The sequence below is a fragment of the Schistocerca serialis genome, chromosome 3, assembly GCF_023864345.2.
Source record: "Schistocerca serialis cubense isolate TAMUIC-IGC-003099 chromosome 3, iqSchSeri2.2, whole genome shotgun sequence".
Taxonomy (NCBI): Eukaryota; Metazoa; Arthropoda; class Insecta; order Orthoptera; family Acrididae; genus Schistocerca; species Schistocerca serialis.
In genome coordinates this window covers 142,020,697-142,042,359 of record NC_064640.1, presented here as the reverse complement: position 1 = coordinate 142,042,359, position 21,663 = coordinate 142,020,697, and the positions used below count along the sequence as shown (strand labels likewise).

Sequence of the window (21,663 nt, the reverse complement as noted above, 5' to 3'; positions counted from 1 at the left end):
GCGCCACCTCGCTCGGTGGCAGATAAGCCACTCGTATGGTAACGTAGTTTTCCGTTCCCTATACTTAGTCGTCTCACGTTAAAACAAAAACCCTGTACATACAGTTCCCAAAAGAGTTAGGTGAACACGTGTATCAAAGTCCGGCACGTTAGATATATTTTGGTACGGGCAGTAACTGCGACCTTATTGTATAGTCTGAGATCTTCGCATTCAATTTATGTAACAATTTAAGACATTCGCAACGTATGGGCTGTGTTATGTATTGCGGTATCAGGTGACCCCCTGAAAGAAATGAGTACCTGCGTCCCAGTGTTCTTTAATCAGGTACACAGAGGGTAGTTGACATTTTTGGACGTTGTATTCAACCAAGAACAAGCATAGGGACATTTTAAAGCAGGTTAGTTGCAAGGGCACTCTGTTTTATTCAAGAAGGATGTACTTTCCGTCGTGTTGCTGCAGATGCCATTGTCTCTCCATCTACCATCAATAGGTCTTGGACACGCTACAGGAAGACAGGTCAGTACACAAGGCGAATCAGACAAGGCCGCTGAAGCATTACAAGCCCGCGTAAAGAGCGATATCTGATCATCTCTGCGTTGCGGTGTCGCACGGATACGCCAGAGCACTGCAAGGCGATCTCAGGGCCACTGGAGTCTCTGCGTCCGGTCAGACTGTACGGTTACTAGAAAGGACCTTAAGACCCAGAGGTCCTGTTCGAGTACCCCACTTGTTGGCACAACGACGTCCCGCAGCCCGCCTTCAGTTCTGCCGTTCCTACGTCAACTGGTAACTTCGTCACTGGCAAAACGTCTTATTCACAGATGAGGGATGTCTTGCGAAGCCTGGACATTGAAGTAATGGAATGTCCAGCAGCGATTCCCGACCTAAACCCCATCGAGAATATGTGTAACATGCTTGATACACGTACTGGTGGTCGTCCTTGACCACCACAGACTCTCCAAGAAGTCTCATTGAAGGATGGGAACGGATACCAAAGGGTGACCTCCGTAGACTTATACGAAGCGCGCCACGTAGGTGTCAGGTGGTGATTAATGCTCATGGAGGGCAGACACGTTTTTGAAGCTCTCAAAGTCCAGTGAAAAGCACCCAGGATGATGATATGAATAATTATTTCTACTTTGTTTTCGACACTTGTTGGACAATTCAGTTCTTGTTATGTAAATGAATGAGTATGTAATGATGTTTTGTTATTTACTTAATTGGTGTAAAACAAAGGTATAATTTGGTAACACACCCGGTCCTCGATTGTAGCTCAGTGGCGTGTGGCAGTCGTCTAAAGTCATGCTTCCCCAGTTCTTTTGAACACTATATTTTTTTTGCAGAATAAATTGCACTGAGAATTCAAGGAAACAACGTCTAATATGTACTATAATACACTTAAACTTACAGTCAATAAAAAATATTTTGCCCCATTTACTCATCTCTTCTATGCCTTATTTTCAGATGAACTGCGTATACTATTTACAAATTTCAGTTTTTCTTCAGCTAACAGTTATTTGAGAGTTATGAATATGAAGAGACACAGAAGTCAGCAACGATTTTCATATCTGAAATATTCGCAAAGTAAACTTCAAAATGGTCAGCCAAACACGTCAAACGTGCAGTTCCTTGACGGGAGTCTACCCTGACATTCAGCCAGGGAAGTAAAACATTTTTTGTCTGTAATAGACATACTATCGTCTGCAGACTGTAGTGTTGATCATGCAGCATTTTCACGCAAGAAGGCATTGTTTTCTCTGTACTTACGAAGAATGGTAGATTGAAAAAAGGCTTGCGTTTGTGGTAGCTCAGCGTCTCACACTCCCACACTGGGGAACCAGCAACATTGAGGCAGAGATTTAGCAAGTACTTATGACAGTCTGCCTGCGTTATGACTTCAGTATGCACCTGTGCAGTTGCCCAGCTGGACACTAGATAAAAGTGTTACCAAGTATAACGTTAGCCGGCCGGAGTGCCCGAGCGGTTCTAGGCGCTACAATCTGGAACCGCGCGAACGCTACGGTCGCAGGTTCGAATCCTGCCTCTGGCATGGATTTGTGTGATGTCCTTAGGTTAGTTAGGTTTAAGTAGTTCTAAGTTCTAGGGGAATGATGACCTCAGAAGTTAAGTCCCACAGTGTTTAGAGCCATTTGAACCATTTTTGAAGTATAACGTTACGCAAATAAACATGTATGGCACCGTACATAGTCTCTGCATGTTTCGAAGTGGTCGTCCGATTCAGGTATCTGCCATGGCACATGTCCACCTCTGGGTTACCCACCTGAGAGGGTATCCGGTACCGAAAGCAATGGGAAAACTTGGTCGTTACCTAGGCATGACAAATTTCCATCGCAGCCTTATGCTTCGTGCAAGTCCAAACTCCACTCTGCGTGGTCCTCGCAGGCTCCGCGGAGAGTGGTCCCACAATGTACATGTGGATTAACGACCTACAGGAGCTGTTCAAAGCGCACCAGCCAATCCTTGGGTGACTTTCATATCCTGTTGCTGGAGCCACCCTTTGGCGATCTTTTCAGACACTTTAGCCTGTTCTCTGGTACAGTTCTGCACCGGCACGTTAATGGAAATTGAGAATCCCTAATTTCTTTTCAAAAAAAGCTGAGCGAAAAACGGTGCTCTTGGCCACCGTTTTCCGCAGAGCTCCTGGCTGCCTATGAGACCATAAAATATTTCAGGTTTACGGTCGAAGGCCACGTCCTCACCATATACACCGGCGATCGTCAGCAGAAGTTCGCATTTCTGCAGCTCCGGAATAACTACCCGCCATTTCAACTAAATCGTCTTAATTCCTGTACCATCTCCGTCTGCCGACTTTTTCAGAGCTCCCGAGGAAATCCATGTGGATGTCAGTTTCTGTATGTGAGTTTCTGCAAGCAAGTCCAGTTTATCCGTCATTGATGGTAACGTGTGGTGCATTTCTACCAAGTACAACCGCAGCTCTTAGTGGCACCAAATAGAGCGGCAAGCCGCACTGTCTAGTGAAAACCGCCTCAGACGTGTGTGTATTTTCGCAGGCAATTTCATTAACTGGCAGTCATCTGTTGTTTCTCACTGTGGAAGAAATAGTGTGGAGAATCAGCATCCAACATTTCCACGTCGTGGAACCAGCAACGTCGGGGCAGGGATTTACCGAGTACTACGGCGGCCATGTGCAATAAAAATGTTAGGCTGCGCTTCTGCGTTGGCTCGGTCGGACGCTAGTTGTGGGCGCTACCACACTGACGGAAAAGAAAATCGCAACACCAGGAAATAATTAATGTAGAGTAATGAAATTTCGAGAATAGATTTATCTAGGTAACGTATTTAAGTGATAAACACTGCAAGATCACAGTCCGATGTAAGTGCGAGATAAGCCATTGCAAATGTGAAATGCTGGCACATTAATAACCGGTGTAACCAGGGTGTTAAATGCAAGTACGCAAACGAGCATGCATTGCGTTTTACAGGTGGCGGATATCAGTTTGTGGGACGGAGTTCCATTCCTGTTGCACTTTGTCAGCCAGTGAATGGACGGTTAATTGTGGATGACGCTGGAGTTGACGTCCGTTGATGTCCCATCGGTGCTCGATTGGAGACAGATCTGGCGATCTAGTAGGCCAAGGCAACTTGTTGACTCTCTGTGGAGCGTGATGGGTTGCAATATCGGCATGTGAGAATGAGTTATCCTGTTGGAAACCACCCCCTAGAATGCTGTTCATGAATTGCAGCACAAAATGTCGAATCACGAGATTGAAGTATAAATTTGTAGTCGGGCTGCGTGGCATAACCACAAGAGTGCTCCTGCTGTCATACGAAATTACACCCAAGAAAATAACTTCTGTTGTAGGTCCAGCATCTCTTGCCCGCAAACAGGTTGGTTGTAGGTCCTCAACTGGCCTCCTTCTAACCAACATATAGCCTTTACTGGCATTGAGGCGGAACCAGCTTTCATCAGAAAACACAACAGATCTGCACATTGCCCTCCAATGAGCTCTCGCTTGTCACCACTGAAGTCGCAAATGGCAGTGCTTTGGGATCAGTAGAATGTACACTACAGAGCGTCTCTTGCCCGCAAACAGGTTGGTTGTAGGTCCTCAACTGGCCTCCTTGTAACCAACATATAGCCTTTACTGGCATTGAGGCGGAACCATCTTTCATCAGAAAACACAACAGATCTGCACATTGCCCTCCAATGAGCTCTCGCTTGTCACCACTGAAGTCGCAAATGGCAGTGGTTTGGGATCAGTAGAATGTACACTACAGAGCGTCTCTTGCCCGCAAACAGGTTGGTTGTAGGTCCTCAACTGGCCTCCTTCTGACCAACATATAGCCTTTACTGGCATTGAGGCGGAACCATCTTTCATCAGAAAACACAACAGATCTGCACATTGCCCTCCAATGAGCTCTCGCTTGTCACCAATGAAGTCGCAAATGGCAGTGGTTTGGGATCAGTAGAATGTACACTATAGAGCGTCTCTTGCCCGCAAACAGGTTGGTTGTAGGTCCTCAACTGGCCTCCTTCTAACCAACATATAGCCTTTACTGGCATTGAGGCGGAACCATCTTTCATCAGAAAACACAACAGATCTGCACATTGCCCTCCAATGAGCTCTCGCTTGTCACCACTGAAGTCGCAAATGGCAGTGGTTTGGGATCAGTAGAATGTACACTATAGAGCGTCTCTTGCCCGCAAACAGGTTGGTTGTAGGTCCTCAACTGGCCTCCTCCTAACCAACATATAGCCTTTACTGGCATTGAGGCGGAACCAGCTTTCACCAGAAAACACAACAGATCTGCACATTGCCCTCCAATGAGCTCTCGCTTGTCACCACTGAAGTCGCAAATGGCAGTGGTTTGGGATCAGTAGAATGTACACTACAGAGCGTCTCTTGCTTGCAAAGAGGTTGGTTGTAGGTCCTCAACTGGCCTCCTTCTAACCAACATATAACCTTTACTGGCATTGAGGCGGAACCAGCTTTCATCAGAAAATACAACAGAGCTGCACATTGCCCTCCAATGAGCTCTCGCTTGTCACCACTGAAGTCGCAAATGGCAGTGGTTTGGGATCAGTAGAATGTACACTACAGAGCGTCTCTTGCCCGCAAACAGGTTGGTTGTAGGTCCTCAACTGGCCTCCTTCAAACCAACATATAGTTTTTACTGGCATTGAGGCGGAACCAGCTTTCATCAGAAAACACAACATTGCCCTCCAATGACCTCTCGCTTGTCACCACTGAAGTCGCAAATGGCAGTGGTTTGGGATCAGTAGAATGTACACTACAGAGCGTCTCTTGCCCGCAAACAGGTTGGTTGTAGGTCCTCAACTGGCCTCCTTCTAACCAACATATAGCCTTTACTGGCATTGAGGCGGAACCAGCTTTCATCAGAAAACACAACATTGCCCTCCAATGAGCTCTCGCTTGTCACCACTGAAGTCGCAAATGGCAGTGGTTTGGGATCAGTAGAATGTACACTACAGAGCGTCTCTTGCCCGCAAACAAGTTGGTTGTAGGTCCTCAACTGGCCTCCTTCTGACCAACATATAGCCTTTACTGGCATTGAGGCGAGACCAGCTTTCATCAGAAAACACAACATTGCCCTCCAATGAGCTCTCGCTTGTCACCACTGAAGTCGCAAAAGGCAGTGGTTTGGGAACAGTAGAATGTACACTACAGAGCGTCTCTTGCCCGCAAACAGGTTGGTTGTAGGTCCTCAAATTCCTCCTTCTAACCAACATATAGCCTTTACTGGCATCGAGGCGGAACCAGCTTTCATCAGAAAACACAACATTGCCCTCCAATGAGCTCTCGCTTGTCACCACTGAAGTCGCAAATGGCAGTGGTTTGGGATCAGTAGAATGTACACTACAGAGCGTCTCTTGCCCGCAAACAGGTTGATTGTAGGTCCTCAACTGCCCTTCTTCTAACCAACATATAGCCTTTACTGGCATTGAGGCGGAACCAGCTTTCATCAGAAAACACAACATTGCCCTCCAATGAGCTCTCGCTTGTCACCACTGAAGTCGCAAATGGCAGTGGTTTGGGATCAGTAGAATGTACACTACAGAGTGTCTCTTGCTTGCAAACAGGTTGGTTGTAGGTCCTCAACTGGCCTCCTTCTAACCAACATAGAACCTTTACTGGCATTGAGGCGGAACCAGCTTTCATCAGAAAACACAACAGATCTGCACATTGCCCTCCAATGAGCTCTCGCTTGTCACCACTGAAGTCGCAAATGGCAGTGGTTTGGGATCAGTAGAATGTACACTACAGAGCGTCTCTTGCCCGCAAACAGGTTGGTTGTAGGTCCTCAACTGGCCTCCTTCTGACCAACATATAGCCTTTACTGGCATTGAGGCGGAACCAGCTTTCATCAGAAAACACAACAGATCTGCACATTGCCCTCCAATGAGCTCTCGCTTGTCACCACTGAAGTCGCAAATGGCAGTGGTTTGGGATCAGTAGAATGTACACTACAGAGCGTCTCTCTCGGAGCCGTCCTTGAGGTAACCGATTTGTAACAGTTCATTGTTTCCCTATGCTGCCAACTGCCGCTCAAACTGCTGCTGGAGATGCAGTACGATGCGCCAGGGCCTTACGCCGAAGATGATAGTCTTCCCTCTCCGCAGTGCCAACTGGCCGTCCAGACAGAGCCCGGTCTTCTTGCGACCGTAGATTCTCCTGACCACGGCTGCCAGAATTCATGTTCAGTGACTACATTCCTGCTAGTCTTTCTGCAGTATCGCAGAAGGAACATCCAGCTTCTCGTAGTCCTGTTACACGACCTCATTCAAACACATTGAGGTGTCGATGATGGCGTCTTTGTCGCCTTAAAAGCATTCTTGACTAACATCAACTCACCAAGTCCAATCTCAAAGGTAACTAACGCTCATGACGGTTATAGTGTGTATTTAAAGCAAACCAAATTTACAGTCTCATATACAGGGTGTTACAAAAAGATACGGCCAGACTTTCAGGAAACATTCCTCACGCACAAAGAAATAAAATATGTTATGTGGACATATGTCCGGAAACGCTTACTTTCCAAGTTAGAGCTCATTTTATTACTTCTCTTCAAATCACATTAATCGTGGAATGGAAACACGCAGCAACAGAACGTACCAGTGTGACTCCAAACACTTTGTTACAGGAAATGTTCAAAATGTCCTCCGTTAGCGAGGATACATGCATCCACCCTCCGTTGCATGGAATCCCTGATGCGCTGATGCAGCCCTGGAGAATGGCGTATTGTATCACAGCCGTCCACAATACGAGCACGAAGAGTCTCAACGTTTGGTACCGGGGTTGCGTAGACAAGAGCTTTCAAATGCCCCCATAAATGAAAGTCAAGAGGGTTGAGGTCAGGAGAGGGTGGAGGCCATGGAATTGGTCCGCCTCTACCAATCCATCAGTCAGCGAATCTGTTGTTGAGAAGCGTACGAACATTTCGACTGAAATGCGCAGGAGCTCCATCGTGCATGAACCACATGTTGTGTCGTACTTGTAAAGGCACATGTTCTAGCAGCACAGGTAGAGTATCCCGTATGAAATCATGATAACGTGCTCCATTGAGCGTAGGTGGAAGAACAAACTAAAATGAGCTCTAACATGGAAAGTAAGCGTTTCCGGACACATGTCCACATAACATCTTTTCTTTATTTGTGTGTGAGGAATGTTTCCTGAAAGTTTGGTCGTACCTTTTTGTAACACCCTGTATGCAGGTTATTCGGGGAGTAAGGAACGATCAGTTGCGAAATCGAAACCACAGTGAAAATCCGATGAAGTTTTGCACAGGTGTGTTAGGCAGTGTCTCAAGTATGCCCGTCGATCGCATTACGTCGTTCTTTTTAGTTCTGAGCACACAGGGAGCACATAAGGATACCTAGAAGAATAGTGTCTCCCACCAAGTACGAGGGCATGGTGAGAAATTTCGCCTGAAGCTATGCAGCCAACATTATATAACTACCGTGCGTTTTCTTCTCCAAGACAATTCACAGCCGCATTCTGCAGGGGCAATAAAGATACTCCTGCATCGTTTTCAATTGGAAATGTCTGATTACCCACAATATAGCCGTAATTTTCTCCCCCTGAGTTTCATCTCTGCTCACATGAACGCCGGCCGCCGTGGACGAGCGGTTCTGGCGCTTCAGTCCGGAACCGCGTGACTGCTACGATCGCAGGTTCGAATCCTGCCTCGGACATGGATGTGTGCGATGTCCTTAGGTTAGTTAGGTTTAAGTAGTTCTAAGTTCTAGGGGACTGATGATCTCAGATGTTGAGTCCCATAGTGCTCAGAGCCAATTGAACGATTTGAACTCACATGAACCGCTGACTATGAAGACAACATTTTGGCACAGACAACGAGCTGTAGGCCCAGCGTAGAGAATTGGCGGAAAGCACTGGCGGCTGCCTTCTGTAACGAGGGTATGGGAAAGGTGGTACAACGCTACGAAAAATTCCTAAGGCGGATCGGCGACTATGGAGATAAGTAGCTGGAAGTTGTAGCTAACTGTTGCAAATAAAACAGTTTTGATTTTCACTGTGGTTTCCATTTCACGAGCTTTTGCTTACTTTCCGAGTAGCCCTCGTACAGTCTTTTGTGTAGATGGTGTGAAATTTTTATATACGTCATCTTTCAAATGCAGAAACACGCCTGCCAACTTCTGTTTATGTCGTTCAGTCCTCCTTCTTGCTGCGATTCTTTTTCTGTCAGTTTACTTTTAAAGCTACACAAATAAATCCATGTGCTACCTTATGCAGTCTATGCGTATTTGCACCCCACACGTTCAATATCTGTAAATAGAAAAGACTATGTTAAAGGCTGATTAATTACGACATTTTGACAAGCTGTCCTAACAGTTCCTTGACTAAATTAGGCACCTTACATTAACCACCAGATTGAAGCAATAGGAGGTTCTGTTTTATCACAATATCATATTTCATAATGGCAGCAGTTAACTATTTCCGCCTTCGGATCTATGAATCAGCAGTATCAGTTGACATCGTCTTCGCTCATTACCATGCAGATCCAAACCATAATTTTAATTCACATTTTTCCTGTTTCAACGTTTATCGACGGTTGTCGGACAAGTAAGTGTAATCTGAAATCCCAGCCCTGGTGTTTACACCACTCAGTTATCTAAGTAGCTATAGAGAGTTGGAAATCACAGCAATGTCTTTTTGCCTCTACCAAATACAAAGTATCACTCATCCGGTCTGTCCGCTCTTTCTGTCTCTCTTTATCTCTTGACAAGATATCCCTTTCCAATCCTTGTGCTTCGTCTGTTTGTATCGCAATTTACGCAGGCGATGATTCCTGCTGTTTTCCACACAAGACTGTCCCTGGTGGAAACTTTTGACTTGCGGTTCATGCAGTGCTTCTTGAAAGTAAGAGATCTATCAAGTGTTACTCAGAGACTTTTGGGGTCTCATATTGTTCCAGTTCGACATCTGACCTTACTGTCTTTAATTTTCGAGTTTCTTCCCTGTGTTTCAAACGAAAAGCACACACTTGTGTCTTTGTGGGATTTGGTTTAAATTGGTTTGTGTTGTAATACCTGGAAAGATGTTTAAGGCGTTCGCGAGGGTGTTTCCCACTGATTCAAAATCTGTGTTCTGGGTGACTAGAGCTATCTCAACGGTATAAAAGAAGCTCCCGCTATTGGATGCTATGGGTTCGTCATTCACTTCCCTGTGGGAGGCTGAGGCTGTTTTCCATCTGCTACGCTGTTCTTGGAAACCGGCAAAGAACCTACGATTCTGCAAAAGAGTGGCGATGGGCCTAGTTAGGCTAACATATTTGGTCGGGTTGTAGACTTTGGATAGTAGTAGCTGGTGAGTGACAGTGTCATATGCTGCTGATAAAACGACAAATACCACTCATGTAATTTTACAAGCTTCAAACCCATCTTCTATAAACTGTGTGAGATTTAGCAACTGTCCAGCGGGCCTACAGCTTTTTCCAGGTCGTATTCTAGGTTACTGAGAACCGCCAGGATAGCCGAGAGCGCTAACGCGCTGCTTCCTGGACTCGGGTCGGCGCGCCGGCCCCAGATCGAATCCCCCCGGCGGATTAACGACGACGGCCAGTGTGCCGGCCAGCCTGCATGTGTTTTTTAGGCGGTTTTCCACATCCTACTAGGTGAATACCGGGCTGGTCCCCACATCCCGCCTCATTTGCACGACTCGCAGACATTTGAAACACATTCCCACTGTTTCACTATTTACGCCAGACGCAGACAACTGCGGTACACTAATTCCGTCCCAGGGGGTATGGGGTGGCGGCAGGAAGGGCATCCAGCCACCCCTTAACTTAACCATGTCAAAGACTACTAGGTTACTGAGGTGTAGGTAAGAGGGTCAGTTACAGATGGCAGACGATTTAAAATCAGTCTTTGCAGCTATTTGTAAAGATGACATAGTAGTGAGACTAGTCTAAAATTCTTTGGATCATTTCCTTCTTTGTCACGTTTCACCACAGAAATCACTCGGCTCTTCCACCATATCTTTGAAATTTTGCGCCGGCCGCAGTGGCCGTGCGGTTGTAGGCGCTGCAGACTGGAACCGCGTGACCGCTACGGTCGCAGGTTCGAATCCTGCCTCGGGCATGGATGTGTGTGATGTCCTTAGGTTAGTTGGGTTTAACTAGTTCTAGGGGACTAATGACCTCAGCAGTTGAGTCCCATAGTGCTCAGAGCCATTTGAACCATTTGAAATTTGGCTTCTGCTCTCAAAGTTGTTGAAAAGTTGGTGAACCAATTTCTTTGTTGTTAAGTCAAAATGTTTAATTTGCTCTTTTCATATTTCATCCAAGTGATGCTCTGTTTGACAACGTTGTGCGACATTTAAAAACAATGAGTTACGAGAAAATTGAAACAAATTCTGCACTGTATTGCACTTCACTATCACTCGATGAGAGGTATCTACATTTAGCAGGAGTAATGGAGAGATGGAAGATGGAATGATTCTTTGGGGTATTTTGTGAAGCTATTTGGTTCAGGTGGGTTGCGTTGTGGCGATATGGATTATGTGGGAGGATGGTTGACAGGAAAACAGAGAATTCCGGACATAAATACACTACTGGCCACTAAAATTGCTACAGCACGAAGATGACGTGCTGCAGACGCGAAATTTAACCGGCAGGAAGTAGATGCTGTGATATGCAAATGATTAGCTTTTCTCAGCATTCACACAAGGTTGGCGCCGCTGGCGACACCTGGAACCTGCTGACATGAGGAAAGTTTCCAACCGATTTCTCATACACAAACAGCAGCTGACCGGCGTTGCCTGGTGAAATGTTGTTGTGATGCCTCGTGCATGGAAGAGAAATGCGTACCACCACGTTTCCGACTTCGATAAAGGTCGGATTGTAGTCTATCGCGATTGCGGCTTATCGTATCGCGACATTGCTGCTGCTCGCGTTAGTCGAGATCCAATGACTGTTAGCAGAATATGGAATCGTTGGGTTCAGGAGGGTAATACGGAACGCCGTGCTGGATCCCAACGGCCTCGTATCACTAGCAGTCGAGATGACAGGCATCTTATCTGCATGGCTGTAACGGATTGTGCAGCCACGTCTCGATCCCTGAGTCAACAGATGGGGACGTTTGCAAGACAACAACCATCTGCTCGAACAGTTCGACGACGTTGGCAGCAGCATGGACTATCAGCTCGGGGACCATGGCTGCGGTTACCCTGGAGCGCCTTCTATGGCGTACGTAACGACAAATCTGGGTGTACGAATGGCAAAACGTCATTTTTTCGGATGAATCCAGGTTATGTTTACAGCATCATGATGGTCGCATCCGTGCTTGGCGACATCGCGGTGAACGCACATTGGAAGCGTGTATTCGTCATCGCCATACTGGGGTATCACCCGGCGTGATGGTATGGGGTGTCATTGGTTACACGTATCGGTCACCTCTTGTTCGCATTGACGGCACTTTGAACAGTGGACGTTACATTTCAGATGTGTTACGACCCGTGGCTCTACCCTTCATTCGATCCCAGCAAAACCCTACATTTCAGCAGGATAATGCACGTCCGCATGTTGCAGGACCTGTACGGGCCTTTCTGGATACAGAAAATGTTCGACTGCTGCCCTGGCCAGCACATTCTCCAGATCTATCACCAGTCAATGGTGGCCGAGCAACTGGCTCATCACAATACGCCAAGCACTACTTTTGATGAACTGTGGTATCGTGTTGAAGCTGCATGGGCAGCTGTGCCTGTACACGCCATCCATGCTCTGTTTGACTCGATGCCCAGGCGTATCAAGGCCGTTGTTACGGCCAGAGGTGGTTGTTCTGGATACTGATTTCTCAGGATCTATGCACTCAAATTGCGTAGAAATGTAATCACATGTCAGTTCTAGTATAATACAGGGTGATTCAAAAAGAATACCACAACTTTAAAAATGTGTATTTAATGAAAGAAACATAATATAACCTTCTGTTATACATCATTACAAAGAGTATTTAAAAAGGTTTTTTTTTCACTCAAAAACAAGTTCAGAGATGTTCAATATGGCCCCCTCCAGACACACGAGCAATATCAACCCGATACTCCAACTCGTTCCACACTCTCTGTAGCATATCAGGCGTAACAGTTTGGATAGCTGCTGTTATTTCTCGTTTCAAACCATCAATGGTGGCTGGGAGAGGTGGCCGAAACACCATATCCTTAACATACCCCCATAAAAAAAAATCGCAGGGGGTAAGATCAGGGCTTCTTGGAGGCCAGTGCTGAAGTGCTCTGTCACGGGCTGCCTGGCGGCCGATCCATCGCCTCGGGTAGTTGACGTTCAGGTAGTTACGGACAGATAAGTGCCAATGTGGTAGCGCTCCATCCTGCTGAAATATGAATTGTTGTGCTTCTTGTTCGAGCTGAGGGAACAGCCAGTTCTCTAACATCTCCAGATACTGTAGTCCAGTTACAGTAGCACCTTCGAAGAAAAAGGGACCAAAAACTTTATTGGCTGAAATGGCGAACAAATGTACAACTAAATGAAACTTTATAGCTCCCTTAATTCGCCGACAGATAGTGCTTAGCTCTGCCTTTTGTCGTTGCAGAGTTTTAAATTCCTGAAGTTGTGGTATTCTTTTTGAATCACCCTGTATATTTGTCCAATGAATACCCGTTTATCATCTGCATTTCTTCTTGGTGTAGCAATTTTAATGGCCAGTAGTGCAGCTACGATGGGGGCCAGACCAAGGTCAAGGCGATGAAAGAAAAGGGAGCGATGGGGACGGACGGAAGCCCTGATGTCGGAAAGGTGTAGGGAGGAGCGGGTTGAAATGGAAATGGAAATTTGTGGGAAGTTCCTATGGGATAAAGCTGCTGAGGTGATCGATCCCTGGGCTTACACACTACTTATGCTGACTTAAACTAACTTACGCTAAGGACAACACACACACCCATGCCCGCGGGACGAGTTAAATCTTCGACGGGGTGAGCCGAGCGAACCGTGGCAAGGCGCCTTTGACCGCGCGGCTACCCCGCGCGGTGAGGGGCGTGTTGAATTTTATAAAAGGTATGCCTGACAGGGTGGATCCAAGAGCAAGTTGACGGTGTTTCGCCATTTCTTTAACAGGTTAAATACTGGAGAAACCTTCTCTCCTTTAAACCCAGGATCTGCTCCAAAGGCATGCTAATTGTGTACTGGACCCATTTTCTTTCCGGCGTTCGTTCTTCTCCTTGTAACGAGCTGTTACCTTACTCCATGCATTCTGTTCCGGGCGCGCATTAGTTAGTCAGTACGGTTTCTTTCGACTGTCTGTTAGAAAATAACATATGTTGCATTGAAGAAGTCAAATTTCCCCACAACAAGCAATGCCTCGCTGAAGGGGGGCCGTGAGGCTGTTGCCTGCCTTCTAGTATTAAAGACTCATCAATTGGGAATTCTAGTAGGACATGGTCAGGTGAAACCAATAACTCCGCAACCGCAGAATGATTTCTCCGTTCTTCTGGTCCTACACAGATATTTCAGATATGAACAAGACTAAAGCTGGTTTCATGAACCATTTGCAGTTTCTCCGAGACATTTGTGAAGAGACAGTATTTTCACCTTTCAGAGGTAGAGGAGTTCCATATCTCTAGCCGTAAATCTGTAACACGCTCTCTGGTGGAGAAGTTATCATCTTCTCAGCCCAAAGTTTTCCGCTTGCTGCATGTGACTTGTTTTTTCCATCTATCAATTGCTGCGCTTTCTATGACATTATATAGCTAGACTTTTGAGGTATGATGGAAAATTTATATAGTCTACACCATTTCTCACCCATGTCGTGCAGAATTTTCATGTTATTTTCTGCTGCTACCTTCGGCTTCCAGCAGGGGGTCATCAGTATACACAGTTACGAGCAATGTTTCAGAGTTTTCATGCAGACTTATCAAAAGAGTTTCGAGACTGAGTCCTGAAGAAGTCTTTGGTAATTGTTTTTAACAGACTCTTGTTGCGGCTTCAAAGAAAACAGTAGCTTCTCCGCACGTACAGTAATGTAAAACTTATTATTGCAGTTTACCTGGACAGTTACGATGCCTCAGTCGAGTACACAAAGAGGGTCACCAAAGCTTGCCATAGACACCATATAAATCAGTGATAATAGTGACGACATACTGGGCCTCTGAATCGTGCATCAGCTCTAAAGAGTGGTTAATAGCATCATCAGTATGTTTCTTCTTTCTAGAGTCACGTTGTACGTTACTTGTATTAGTTGTCCCTTGTTTAGCATTTTTTCAAGAATTTTTCCAAATCAACTTAAAAGGTAGATTGGTCTAAAAGATTTTGGTTTTTGGTAGGATATTTATGCCTCGTCGTATTCAAGATTATTCCCTCTGCAGATTTCGATATGTTCGGAAATTTTCTTTGGGTAAGGAACTCATTGAATAGTCCGTGTAAGCGGGGAGCAATGGCTGATATTATATACTGTAATATTTCGGCAGAAATTTGATTTGGACCTGATGCCTTATTAAATTTCAAAGTGATTAATGTCGTCTCCAGGGCCTCTTAAAAAAAACCTGAATTAACATCCTGACTGTTTTCGTACCCATTGTGAGTTACCGGTTGAGCTGATTACCATATTCCTAAGATGCTGTAAGTACAATCCCTGGTGACCTACAGAGAAGGAAGTTACCCATAAGATCATGCAAATTCAAGAAAATACAGTGTCACGCAATGGAAACGTCTTATTGAATAATAACTATTGCGTGTGGTCCAAACAAGCATAAAAATAGGGATACCACACAACACACGGATATATTAATTCAGGAGCTCATCTATCTACAACAGAAACAGGCGGTCGCTGTAAAAGTTTGGTTTATTACAGTAAAGCATTAACATTTAATAACAGGAGAAGCGAGTGTAATTGTGAAATATAACCTTGGCACAGGAGGGTGAACACAGTAAAAGCATCATCATGAATATAGTGGTTTAAAGGAAGAACACGGAAAAATAAGTACGGAAATCAGTAAAATCGCCAAAGTGTATCATAGGAACAACAAGCTGGCTGCGTACGCTAAAACTGTGCAGTTATCCCCTGATGAATGTTAACTTGCAACACGTTCCCCTCGACTCAATTACTGCATCGCCAGCTCATTCTTACGACTCTCATACAGCGTGAATGGGGAAGACGGTGACAGTAATGGCTGGAAATTCTGCGTCCAGCTTGCTCTCTGTACTCGTACTGAAATGGAGAATCCTTCTGTACAATAGCAAGCCTCGTCTCGTCAGTTACCTGGCAGCAAGTATTTACTCTTTGATCGTCTGTCTGCCAGTCTTTACTCATTGAACTTCCGCCAGAAAATGTCCTCTGACTTCTGAAAATCGGTTGTTGCTGCTAGTGTAGGAATCTCGTCAGCCAATTGCAGCAGATCTTGCAAGTTTTTGTCGGTAAGTTAAACAATCTCTCACTCCCACACATTTTATCGTGATCAACCAATACTGACCTGGCATGGGAAAGATATCTCGCACTCAAATGTTCAAATGTGTGGTAATTCCTAAGGGACCAAACTACTTAGGTCAACGGTCCCCAGACTTACACACTACTTAATCTAACTTATGCTAAGAACAACACGCACACCCATGCCCGAGGGAGGACTCGAACATCTGGCGGGAGGGGCCCCGGAGTCCGCAACATGACGCCTCTAACCGCGCGGTCACTCCGCGCGGCTCTCGCACTCCATAATAGTTTTCTAACCCACGCGTACTGAATGGTGTACAAGAAGGAAAACAAAGGAATGCACGCGTTATACAGAAATAGTTATTGTGAGCCAATCAGGGAGCCTGTTGCAAGGATTTTAAATTAACATTATTTCGTGTCGAAATGGCATAGTAACGGCAGTTCCATGCTTTACCCATTTTGGCATCTCCACCTGGCTACACACGTTATACTTCCGAAAAAAGTTTCTTAGGCATCGTACAATAGAGTTCTGCGATAGACAGGCCACTTCTTGGGCTGACCGGTGTGCAGCGATGAGCCAAAGCGAATTCTGCATTGTCTACCCGCGCTGTAGGACTGCTCTCAGCTCTGACAACATTTGCAGCCCCTCCCGGTCCTCTTAATTAAACTTCTATATCGCCTGAGCCAGCTAGAAAGGTTTGAAGGCTGCAGAAAAGTAACAAGCCCGTGAGCTTAATAAAAGGAACGGAAGAGAAGAAGTAATTAGCTGGACAGTCACTGGCAGTATTGCTGTTATGATACAGTGTTAAAGGACTGACTAAACTGACCATGGGGGCGTGCATATAACTGTATATATTACACTTTGGGAATAAGCTGCCATTTAACGCCGCCAGTAAGATATCTCCTCAACAACTTGAGATAATTAGTGTGTTTTTTCTTTTACATCAGGCAATAGCACTTTCAATAACAGTTCGAGTTACTCGTACCGACCAATAGACAGATCACCATTATCAATTGCTGCTGAGAGAACTACAGGTTACCTTATCTTATGGATCACCATTTTGTACGGCGTTCCCCATAGATTAATCTGCAGTTGTTCACAAACAAATTTTTCCTACACAATTATTTTTAAGAAATACAATTCGGTTTTGAAAGCGTAGTTTAGCTCCCTGTGATTTACAGGTAATACTGCCCTGCTACTTGACACGAGACTTGTCTGACACCCTCAGTGGCTCTTCTCCTCAGCTGAGTAAGTCCCACTCCTCAGGTGGTACTTTCTGGAGCCGCAACTCTCCTTTCACCAGCAATTTCGACGTTCATTGTTTCAGTTAGACTCTTTGTGATAAGTACAGTCTTCTATTCGATATTTTCCTCTGCCGTTTATTACTTATGGATCGGCATACACTTGGCTTAACAGCTCCCAGTTTACCCTTTGGAATTTTTTAATTTTTTTCCTGAGAGGTATTGTGAAACTGTACCTCAGCTATTGTCTGCAGATATAGGACGAAATGAAACCGGATGTAATCAATTGTGAGTAGACTTTGAGTCCCTTGCAAATATCATATATGAAAGAAATTCAATAATTAAAGAGACAAACTCATGTAGAAAAAAACTCTGTTTCTATAAACTGAGTCTTTTGCTATTTCTCAATATTAACATGCCTGTCCCAACTATCAGCTAGTTTTTTTTATATACATGACGCAAAGAGTCTTTGTCTTGTTGTTTGACCAACTTTCCCATAAATTCTGTGACCTCATCGTTGTTGCTGATCTTTTTTCCACATTACGCCTCACTGAGTGGACCACACAAATGAAAATCCGAAGCAGCCAAATCTGGAATATAGGGAGGATGAGGTAATATCTCCTAACCCATTTTGTCAATGATTTATTGGGTCAGCTGGGCGGTATGAGGGCGAACATTGTCGTGTAGCAATATCAAGCCTTTTCTTCGAGATCCGCGACTTTTTTCTCTCAATAGTGACTTTACTTTGTTCAGCATCATGTCTCATTAGTAAATGCTGTTTATTGTACGCAATTCTTTCAGATGATCACAAAAGATGCCACCTTTGGTATCCCAAAACACGGTCTACATGACATTTCCTGCTGATGCTGAATTTCTTTCGGACAGATGAACTGGTGTGTCTCCATTCCATGCTTTATCTTTCAAACTCTGCTCGAAAATGGTCAACCCACATTTCATCACACTTTGAAATCTTGTTTAGAAATATGCTGCTTCCCTTTGGTAGCGTTCTTTGAAGTCTGTACACACTGAGTCTTGTTTCCATGTGCTGTTGCATTAACTCTTTCGGGATTCACCTTGCACTCGTTTTCCTGTACTTGAGCTTGTTACTTATAACCTTACGAACTGTAACAACACTTACTGCAACTTTTTTGCTGCGTTTTCAACTGTAACACGTTGATATTCGGGAATAATGTCGTTAGTGAGGGTTTCAAGCGAAGAAATTGACTCTTCAACTGACCGATCAGGACGTTGCTCGCCAGGCCCTTGAACTGTTCTACCCACTGCCACTAATGTGGAAACTTCAAGCTGACACGCCATCGTTAAATGCAATATTGAGGCTATAAACTAAACAATTTATATCCGTCATCTGATCTCACCTCGTCCCTGTGATGTCAACCTAAAGTTGTGAAAGTACAAAACTCCTCCTACAAACTGTTTCATTTATACACCAATTTGTCTCTCTCATTACTGGATGTTCCTTGTAGATATGTTCGTCATGGTAATGACAATTTTTGACCGTGCTCCAGTAAGTCGGTAATGATACAGCACATTTGATTTTAGTTAAATAAAAGTAAGGTAGAGTGGAAAGCTATACCTGTAGACAGACTAGAATATTCTCCATTAAACTACCGAAATTTAACATTCTGTTGAAATATGGAACTTCAAGTTAGTGCTGTAGTAAACCAGAAGCTCTGTGAACGTCTGCTATGGCGCTTTGCTATTCTGCAGCCGAGTATGCATGTCTAGTTTGGTACAATTCAACACATGCCAAACAGGAGGACATAGCTCTCAGTGACATCTGCAGGATCGTAACAGATTCCTTGAAATACACTCCAGTCGAATGGCTTTATCACCTCGCAGAAATAGAAACACCTTCTGGTCGAAGAGAAACAGCTGAGAATGAAGAAAGAAAGAAAGTGGAGCAGAAGAGAACGCATCCTCTGTATAGGCAGCAACTGCACCCGCAACGACTGAAGTCTAGGGGAAGATTCCTTAGAAAATCGACGGCACTTTAAACTACTATTGAAAAATGTAGGCTACAAGTATGGAGGGCTACGACTTACCTTCGCCCTGAATGGAAAAGAGTTTCAGAATCTCTAACTCCTGGCTGTGATGAGAAATCGACGACTTAGAAATCCCTGAACAGATTGAGATCTGGAGGTGACAGATCAAAAGTTAATTTGGCAAGATGGGGCAACACTGATCGAGATTATACTCAGTATGAGTGTGGAGAATACCAGACTGTTCATGATATACTTCGGTACCTACTGTGTCCAGCCTCCTGCACAGAAGATGAACTTCAACAAGGAACATTCAAGACCACTGACTACAATGCACTACAGATGAGTAGCCCTAACAATTGACAGTCAGTGCAAGGATGCCAACGGTAATAGTTGTTGATGTGTCATTGTCGATGACAAGACCTGTTGCTTTGCCTGAGAGTGGTGAAGTATATACCAGACATAACCTCGCAATTCATGGAATAAACACATTATTGGACTACCTAGCTGTCCATAGTAAACTTGAATTTGTAGCATTGATTGAAATTTCATCACTTTATGAAATTGTTTCACCTTTTACACGAGATTTTGACACAATAACATCAAAGCTTCAGCAGCTAGAAGAATTTGATACGACATGTGTTGAAACAGCTCTTCATGGAGTAAATAGACTTATATTGAGTGAATGGGGAACACACCTTGCCAGGTTGTGCTTGTTACTGATGGCAGCCCTGGTGTAGGACCATTATCTTTGAAGCATTCACTGAGCACTTTGGGACAACGAGGTTTTGCTACACCGTTCCCGTTGTCATTTTCGTTTCCATGTAAACTGAGTGTCATGTGCATTGCTCCGCCTGATGATCCATCATTACAGTTAGGCCTTCCTCTGTATAGTCGTCTTGTTGAATTGGCAGGTCTTGATAGCTGTGTTCATGTACCTGAAGCAGCACTTACTATCTCTTCAGTTAAGGCAATGTTCCAGAAACTGGCAGAGGCAAATTTTGCATCCTTTCAGGCCACAATGGAGTGTGGCAATTTGGATTCCCGCATTATTCTCTCAGCTGCCCCTCAGCCTTTCAACAAAGCCACTGATTTTGAGTATATCAAAAGGAATATATCAGATACTATTGAAGTATGCGGATTTATTGATGTTGCTGATGTTGGAAGCCCTATGGCTATTTCACGTCATCTGGTGCTACCTCGCAGTCCGGAACCGCGCGACTGCTACGGTCGCAGGTTCGAATCCTGCCTCAGGCATGGATGTGTGAGATGTCTTTAGGTTATTTAAGTTTAAGTAGTTCTAAGTTCTAGGGGAGTGATGACCTTAGAAGTTAAATCCCATAGTGCTCAGAACCATTTGAACCATTTTTTTGGTGCTACCTCATGGCTCAGGGAAATTGGAGGAGGCAGATGGTATTTCCTCTGTCATGAAGTCAGAAGGAGACTTTGATGATGATTGAGGTGTAGATGAAGGAAACGTCGCCTCATTTTGTGTACTACTTCATGGTGCACTTAAAGTGGAAAACATGGCTGCCTTGTGTCTTTTAGCCAAGGACTGGTTTGGCTTTGTTGACTCTTGGGCTGACAGCAAGAAGAAATCAAATTTAATGTTAACAGTGTTGGAACCTGGAACGAATGTCGTGCCATTGCTGGGAAATTTAAGTAACTTAGGTTCTTTGGAAGATTTTCGCTCAGTCAATGGTGAGGAAGATCCGCCACCGCAGTTTCCAGTTCGTCCTCTAGAAAAAAGAAGTTACTCATAAAATTGTGTGGTTTGGATAAGGCAGGCAGGATTACAGTCTGATATACAAAAGGTCTTGCGGCATGCTCGCAAACTTCCAGACAAAACACAACAGTTTCATAAGGAGTTAAACAGGTTAAAAAGAGCTGCAATATCGTTTGGATTCATTGAACATCAATTGCCACAATGAAATTTTCACTCTGCAGCGGAGTGTGCGCTGATGTGAAACTTCCTGGAAGATTAAAACTGAGCGCCGGGCCGAGAATGGGACTCGGGACCTTTGCCTTTCTCGGGCAAGTCTTCTACCGACTTTTTTGAGGACTGTCGAGTCGTTTTACAAATAAGTCAAAATGTCTTTTCGGGCTAGATCGAATCAGCGATCTATGGGCATCATCTAGTAAAATTCGACGGTGTGACACTCTAAAAACTCTTTATTCATAACCAATTTTTTTGTTTTACTGCTTTTTATTGGCAATTGCCTTGACCACTTACTTGTTTTTTTTTATTTTCTTATTTATTTTTTCTAGTTTCTATTTTTTATTTTATTTGTCCCTTTTTATTTTTTTTATTTCCTTACTGCTTACTTTTGTTAACTGAAAAAAAGAAGTGAGAGAGGTTTTGTTTGCTTGGTGGCAAAAATGATTACGGCATTTCTTCTACCTCTTGCATACGATAACGGAACAGTAAATTAAAAACAAACGCATCGCCTGGGAATCGAACACAGGCCGCATACTAAGCAACCCAAGCACTACTCACGACGCGACCTCACAGATTTACTTCCGCCAGTA

General features: G+C 44.6%; 1 protein-coding gene across 1 annotated transcript in view; it reads right to left on the bottom strand.

The window, feature by feature from the left end:
• LOC126470722 (vitellogenin-like) overlaps nucleotides 1-21,663 on the bottom strand; it is a 451,798-nt gene that overhangs the window by 290,050 nt on the left and 140,085 nt on the right. The window lies entirely within an intron of this gene.